We start from the raw sequence: 8,319 nt of genomic DNA, 5'->3' as shown, positions 1-8,319 counted from the left end.
TGATAAGCATGACACCATGCTTGTGCTCTGTGGGAAGCAAACATATCCTACCTCAGACTCTTAAAAAATCTCCCACATTTAAGACAAACACAATACTCCATATTAGTAGAGTATGTGTGTTGTATGGGCGTGCGTTAAAGGAGCTAGAATTCATTTCCTCCCATCTGGGCTTATTTTTCGCTAACAGCACTTTAAACAAGCGTCAATCCTAAAAGGAGTTCAAATACCTGACGTTGCCCTTAAACTCCATGCGATGAATCATTTACTCCATGTACTCCATCAGAATGCAAAATGAGGAAATGCACTATTTTACTCCCTTCGCCGGGTGGAGCAATATGAAGGTACGTTGCTCTTTTTCATAAGCCCCATTCCGAAATGGAGTTTCTTGTCCTTAAAACCTCGCAAATTCAAAAAACAACTAATTAAAGCCTATACATTTTGTGCCGTCCACACCGCTATAGCGTCTCGTCTACTTAGACGCGTCGCGTGATGACGGAGTTTACCATCGTTATCATTGCCGCTGGCTTACGGCCGGGTCCGAGACTCCAAGCCCAGGCCCGGCTCAGGCCCTCTGCATTGTCACTCTACTGAGCCCGGCCCGCCGAGCTCGATGTGAGGTCGGGCGCCCGTTCCCACAGCAGCTCAAGAAGTAAATCGCTGCATGCAAGCCGTCTTCTACTGCACAAGAAGTGGGCAGCAAAGGTGGTCATGCCGCAATAACATCTGAAAAATTGCTTCGGTAAACACAAAAAGAAGACAAGGCGGTTCGCGCGCTCGGCTTCTTGAACAGTGACCTTGTCTGTGAATATCGCCGAAGTTCCGAGAGACAACTGAAAAGGGTTGCATATACGCGCAATGAACTCTTACCTGTGGATTTTTAATCGGGCATTTTTTACGGTCCGCGTGAAGTCTAAGTATAAAAACGTCCTCGAATCGAAGCCACATAGTGAGTACTATTCGCGGGCTTAATTCACGGCGGCAGTGGACGCATTTCTATGGAAAGAAATGTATAAATTAAGCCTTGTATAAAGACTGCCATTATTAGCATAACGAGGCCCTCTTTCCACTCCCCTTGTCTGCTCAGTAGCAAACGAGGGCCTCGATTCTGGCAGTCTTGTTACCATGGGTAGCATAGCTCGCACAGCTTCCGCCCTCACCGTTCGATTAGGGTGGCTAGATTCTAGCCCCATTCTATTCACCCTAGCTCGCGGTAATACAGGACGTACTTCGTCCGCCACTGTGGACGAGGGTGGTGCTGGTGAACACTCGCAAGATTTAATGAATACTCTAATGAATAATGAATACAAATGAATACTCTCGAAAGCAGAAGATTCGACAGCCGTAGCCCGGTTGGTAGAGGTCGTGGGTTCGGATCCCACCGGCGACATTTGGTTGTTTTTGTTCTACTTTCTAATCAATGATCTTTAAAAAATAATTACCCTATTCCGGAGCACTCCACTACGGCGCCTATTTCTTCATTTCTTTTCCCAGTCCCTCATCCCGTCCCTTACTGCGCGGTGCAGGCGTCCGCCGAGATGTGACAGAAACTGGGCACCTTCCTTTCTCCAAAAACCAATTTTTGATCTTTAACGTGCACTGACATCGCACAGCACACGGGCGCCTTGGAGGAAAAACGCAAAGGCGCCCGTGTGCTGTGCGATGTCAGTGCACGTTAAAGATCCCCAGGTGGTCGAAATTATTCCGGAGCCCTCCACTACGGGCACCTCTTTCTTTCTTTCTTTCTTTCACTCCCTCCTTTATCCCTTCCCATACAGCGCGGTTCAGGTGGCCAACGATATATGAGACAGATACTGCGCCATTTCCTTTCCCAAAAAACTAATTATTATTATTAATTTCAATTTCCGCTCGGAGAAATGAAGAGAAGAGCTGTGAAAGAAAATAAGAGGAGGAGAGAGAATAAAAGAGGAGTAGAAGTACGCGGCGCAACGAGGAGTGTTATGCAACGCCAACGAGGAAAAAGTCCCAACTTGGGCTTACGCTAAACATATCTACGACTGCAGAAATACACATTTTCGAAAAACATACATTGCAAGCGTTGTTTTACAATCAGTATGTCCTGTAATAAAATATACTTAACGATCATCTATTTGTTACATAGTGGAGGTCAACGACAAAGAAACGTTTTTAATATAAATGTTGGTTTTAACCCTTTAAAGCGAAAATAAATCTTTATGCAAGCTGCAAGTGCTTAGTTTGACATCAAAGTACGAGATACAGTTGGTAATTGTATTATGTTGTTTATTTTTCAGAATTTAGTACTTTATTTCGCCATTTGGCGTTGCAGTCGCTAGCGTTTGCTTGTTTCGCGCGCGAAGTTGTCACGCGCGTGAAGTGAGAGCAGAAAACGCTCCGAAAGTTGCAAACGTTTTTCTGGGCTCTTTGTTTCGTGCACCACGACACGCTGCTGCTTGCAGTTTTCCCGCGATATCTTTTGCTACCAGCGCTGCGCTGAAATGTGAACCTCGTTTTTCGCAAAAGTAAGTCACCTTCCATTTCTGTTGTGTGGTGAATGTGCTTGAGTGAACCATCGGCTAGTGTGTCGCGTGCCGCTCCTTTGGTTTGCAAGTCGCAAAACAGTATCAGCCAGTGCTATACATACCAAAGTACGTTGGATGCATTGAAACATTGTAGCTTTGCAAATCACTAAGCAGTATCAGCCAGTGTTCTACATACCAAAGTGTAACGTTGGATTAGCTTTCGTTAAATGGGTACAGGTCACTCTCACATATTTAGCGGCTTTTTTGACCCAGCTGCTTTATTTACCAAGGCTGTTAAGAGGCTTGAAAGTTTGAACCCTAGTAAAATCAAGTGTTATCATTTGTGCTAGCTGGCAGCGAGACATAGTTTCAAACCAACCAGACTTGTTTAAATACAGATAGGAAAGGCGCGAATTTTTTCTACATATTGCTTGAAGTCTGCTCGTTTGGATTCTGGCAGGATTTTATTATTGCCATTCTGGCATCTTGAGTGTTCCAATTCAACTTGCTGTGATTGCCATCAATGACACTCGTGTTAAGAAGACTTACAATTGCGGAATGGAATGTGCAGTATTCATTATGGTGTGAAATCTGTCGTGGTGGCCTTGCGTTTGGCTTCCGATTCCAAGTTCGCCGGTTATCCGATGCCGGTCGCGGCGGCCGTATGTCGATATTCGGAATACAGAAACGCCCGTGTGCTGTGCGCAGTCAGCGCACGTTAAAGAACCCTTAGTCCAAATTATTCCGGAGTCCTCTGCTGCATCGTCTCTGGTTGCTTATGTACCGCTTCGGGACGTTAAACTGCGTAACTTACAGTTTATAAGTAATCATGAAGCGAACGTTGTATAGGTTTCTTGAAATTCAGTTACTGTATGCATAAACCAAGCAAGCCAAGAATGAATTAACTCAAGCAATATATTGTTTATAGCTTGTTTTGTGGCAGGTCATGATGAATATATGGAAGAATACTTTGTCAATTAACTATGATTGCCCGATTTCAGTTGATTTGTGCAGGGTTGCCCTCAGCTAGTTGCTAAAGTTTATGCAAGCTTTGTGTTTTGTCTGAGGTCTGCAGTTGGTTATGAACCCAGAGGAAAAATAAAGGAGTTGAGGGAATCGTGACAATCCGGGTGCATTACTGCATGGACTTGCCAAGCTTTTGTTTCATTACGATTGAGAGCTGAACTGAGGTAGCCTACTCAGTGGTGCTGCTCTGTGTGTGTGCTGGCTGTTTGACTATGTCAGGAAGTGTCCTCTTTGCAAGCAGGACTCTAAATATTTTGGTAAACCATTGCAACCGTGCACCGGTGGCGCTGTCCCTGCTTCACGTTGTATGTTTCTTTTTGGGCACAGGCTGCTCAGCAGTGGTTTTCAGAGGACGTCCTGGTCTACTCAACTTCTAAAGTATTGGTAAGCACTCTTCACACTGATACTGCTTTTCTTTCACTTCATGCTTTCTTGTATAAGGGCGGGCTGTTCACAAATCCTGTTTGCTTGACCTGGCATTTTGGCTTTGTTAGACCTGCTGCAGTTGGCTAGCCGTTCAACGTAGGATGCGGTACTCCTTTCTTACAATGCATTTCACACTTATGCCTACTCTTGACGATGAGATGGGCTGCAAATATTAACCATGCGGTTGACTTTAAGGCACGCGTGTGGTCTTACGATCTGACCACTTTTCCGTCAGCAACGTGCGCTCAAGCTGCCATAACACTGGAACATTTAAAGTTTTTTTTTACCTTCGGCCGATGCGAAAGAAGAGCAAAGGCTGAGACTATTTTCAAGCAGACTCATTATGGCAGTTTGTGCATGGTTGTTAAATGACACTGCATGTATAAAGAACATGCAAGAGCAAGCCATAAACACAGGCCATTTAATGTGGATGATTTATTTTGTAGAAGATGGGAGGAAAACATAGTATGCTATAGTGTGGTTGAGGTGCTCATTCGTATGTGACTGTTCTGGGTTAATTTATGTCTTTTTCCTTCATTTACATGCCTAATTCCTGAAGCTTATGTGAACATTTTGTATACTGCCAGAGGTCTGCCCAGAGGAAAAATAGAGAAGTTGAAGGAATTATGAAGACAAGAGGACTTGTCTTCGTCTGCGATGAAGAGAGACGAAGGCATGCTCTCTTGTCATAACCTTTGCCAGCACCCTGAGGCTTTCCCTTCCCTTGCTCACTTTGTGATTGTCGAGAACCATCCGTCTACCCTCTCTCTACCATGGACTCGGAAGAACAGAAACAGGTGAAGACAGGGACACACTCAGTAGCCAGGGGCCCTGGTTTACCAGTGTGCGGCTGCCACCATGCATCCACTACAGCCGTTCAACGTAGGATGCGCTACTCCTTTCTTACAATGCATTTCACGCTTATGCCTACTCTTGACGATGAGATGGGCTGCAAATGTTTGACCATGCGGTTGACTTGAAGGCACGAGTGTGGTCTTGCGATCTGACCACTTTTCCGTTGGCAACATGCGCTCATGCTGCCACGACGCTGGAACTCTTCAAGATTTTTTTCACCTTCGGCTGACGCGAAATTCTTCTTGACTATTTTCTTAATGCTTGGTGCCGGAAATAAACCAGTTGGACTACAGGCACGCGTTTCACAACGTCGTTATCCCTTTGCGCAGTATGCATGACCAAGGGATAAGAGGGAATGAAGGGAAACAGAGGGTGGTGCCATCTCCGAGGGCTCCGGATTAATTTTGACCTTAGCGCACAACTTCAGCGAGTACTTACCAGGGTGTTGAAACAAAATTTTTTCGTGTTTGGTTCATTTCCCCGGGCTCAGCTCCGCAGTGACATTCCACTCCAGTTCGGACCGGTTCAAACGACTTCAGGACCAAAGAAATTCTGAACATAGATGGGTTTTAATCAGCATTGTTATGTAGTTTACATTTCTCTGTGATCTTGAAATAAAGAAATGCAAAATTTGTTTAATGCGAGATTTTTCACTTTACCAGATTAGTTTACTGTTCGTGGCAAAAAGAAATTTATGGCAAGAGCCGCAAAATCAAATGGACTCAAAATTAATGTAAATCAGCTGTGTATATATGCTAGAATCCATCTGATGAGGTCCAAGCGAAAAGCTTATGGATTTTGCGTCTACAAAACTTTCCAGCTTCAGCAGTTTTAGAGATCCCGTCACTTCAGTAATGGTGTCCAGTGAAGCTCGGGTCAGTCGCGAATTTCTGCTACGCAGGGTACTTACGCAGGCGCTATCAGGACTGCCGCATGCGTCCTCTACGTTATCGCATGCTATTGAGAGAGGAAGATGTCCCGTGTCAGCAGATATATATGCAAATAGACATCCGGAGTGTGGAATCACCTTCCTGCATCATTTGCACTAATTGATGGTCACCATTTATTTAAGAATACATTAGCTAACATTGTATCAGTATGACTATCAGCTCTTTGTATAATTATGCTCTAATTGTTATATTTTTTTTTGTATAACTACTCTCCTGCCTAATGCCTTTATGGCTGTGAGTCTATTTGAAATAATAATAACATTGATGCGGCATTTGTGTGCATGTAAACAGCAAGAAAGAAGTATGACTTAATTAATTCAAAGGAGTCAGACAAGGGAAGCATGAAAGGCAAAAGATAGCCTCCAATAAAAAGTCGTTGAGGAAATGGCATCCTTTGCACATATTCTCAATAGAATGAAATGGAAAACTTATTCATCAGCGCATTAAAAGGTTATTGGTTGCTTATTAGCGCAGTGTCCATTATGATGCTCCTTCTTGTGGACAGTCTTCGGTGGCCTTGATGTTTTCATGCCTCCTGGCGACTTTGGCTGCCCACTTGACTGCACGTAGCTGGACCTCTGGATCCGAGCTGGTTGCTGCAGTCTCCCATTGCTCTCGGGTGTTTAGCTGCCATTCTGATGTTGGCTTGAGCTCAGGGCACTTGTACAGTATGTGAGCCTGGTCTGCCTTTCTTTCATTACACATTGGGCATGACGGCTCATAGAGACTGGGATATATAAGAGACATCCTATACGGGGTGGGATACGTCTTTGTTTGGAGCTGTTTCCAGACGACCTGCTGGTTTTTGTCCAAGCTCTCATGCAGGGCTGGAAACTTGAGTCTCCTTTCTCTATTGTAGCTAGTAATCTCCTGGTACATAACCATGCGCTCGCTCGCTTCCCCCAGGCCGACGAGGAGCCCACAGCCTGGCTGACGACTAAGTCTCGGGCCATTTTGTGAGCTGCCTCGTTTGCTGGGTGGGAGGAGTCCAGATTAACTAAATCTTTCGGTGTTGCTCATCTCTACCGATTGTTCCGCCGGCGACTGCCCCCGTTAGTGTACGGTGTGGTGGCTCATGCATTCTACCCTGTGCAGTTTCTCACGGCATCCTTGGAATCGCTCATTATGGTTCCGCACTGGGTATTAGTGACTGCCAGAGCTGTGGCTGCCTCCTTCGCTTCCTCTACGCGACTCGCTCGGAGGATCATGGCAGCGGATGAGAGTTTGAAATTTCGGTCCACGACCGTGGCTGCATAGGCGCTCATAGTGTGACACCATGTCCTCCTTCGCATTGTGCCGCATCGACATACACTATCTCCTCTTGGTCTCCGTAATGCGCCTTGCCTCGCGTCGCCCCCGAGTGTATGTTTTTTGGTAGCGGTTTTATCGTGAGGTGCGTGTGTTTGTGTCTCAATATCTGGTTCGTCTCCGTTTTCACGGAGACATAGCCTTTGCCCAGCTTCTTAAAGATCGTTCTCCCCGTTTTGATGCCCGATAATCTCTAGTTAGCCGTTGTATAGGCCCAAGTCTGTCCTTGGGCGTGGACACGGGCAGGTGCAGTGCAGTCTTATATGCCTGCCTAATGAGCATGTTTATTCTGTCCATCTCGGATCTATAGATTTTCAGATAGGGTTCCATGTACTCAAGACGAAGGCCTGCACCAACCTCTTCGTGTCCATTTTCTTCATCCCCTTGTGTTTATTGGCTATCTTTTTGATCAGCCTGCTCGTCTGGCCCGTGCAAGCGACTATCCCGTTGATGGTCACGACAACACACTTCAAGGAAAAGAAGTTTCTTAGGCAGGAAAGACATTGAATGCCCCTCGAGCTCCTTCCTTCTCATAATACATGGTGTATGCCCTAGTTTTTATGCAATAGCGTATGAGCTCGTTCTGCTGAAAACCTCGGAAAAAATCTCAGAGTTCGGTTTGTGGTATATGGGGGTTTAGTGTCCTAAAGCAGTTCAGGCTACGAGGGATGCTGTAGTGAAGGGCTGCGGAAATTTCAACCACCTGGGGCTCTTTAACGTGTGCTAACATTGCACAGTACATGGGCCTCTAGCATTTTGCCTCCATCAAAATGCCACCGCCGCGGCCGGAATCGAACCACCTTTCGAGTCAGTAACTGAGCTCCATAACCACCGAGCCACCGTGATGGCTGCCCCAGAATTCGTGAAATCAGAATACAGAAAAAGAAAATGGCTGGCATTGGAGTTCGAACCCAGGCCTTTGTGTGCCAGGCAGGCATGCAACGCATAGGCCACAAAGGGTCGCTGGCTCAAGTGTGTTAGAGAGGCACCTAATGAACGTGTTGTGGCGTGTATGATTTAGTAATGTGTGTTTGGATTGTGTATGAGTCTTATAGCATAACTAATAATAATATGCAAATTAGGGGTTGGAAATTGCGCAGAGTGAAAAGGCGGTGTTATGGTTCTTCATTGTACTGACACAAATAGCATGTATGTGTATGAGTATGTAACGGTGTAGTATGTTGTGCAGTGTAACCTAGGTAATAATTGACACCTAGATAGTAAATGACAATTGTGATTTTAATCGATGACTGTGA

General features: G+C 45.5%; 1 long non-coding RNA gene across 5 annotated transcripts in view; it reads left to right on the top strand.

Moving 5' to 3' along the window:
- Positions 1–2,289: 2,289 nt before the first annotated feature.
- The window catches only part of LOC144110154 (uncharacterized), a 60,845-nt gene continuing 54,815 nt past the window's right edge, over positions 2,290–8,319 (top strand). For all 5 annotated transcript variants that reach the window (XR_013309726.1, XR_013309730.1, XR_013309729.1 and 2 more), the window contains exons 1-2: positions 2,290–2,498; positions 3,852–3,908. This is a non-coding gene — a long non-coding RNA (uncharacterized LOC144110154). The remainder of the gene's footprint in view (positions 2,499–3,851; positions 3,909–8,319) is intronic.

This window comes from Amblyomma americanum, chromosome 11 (genome assembly GCF_052857255.1).
Source record: "Amblyomma americanum isolate KBUSLIRL-KWMA chromosome 11, ASM5285725v1, whole genome shotgun sequence".
NCBI lineage: Eukaryota > Metazoa > Arthropoda > Arachnida > Ixodida > Ixodidae > Amblyomma > Amblyomma americanum.
The sequence above is the reverse complement of the archived record's forward strand: the minus strand, read 5'-3'. Positions and strand labels throughout refer to the sequence as shown.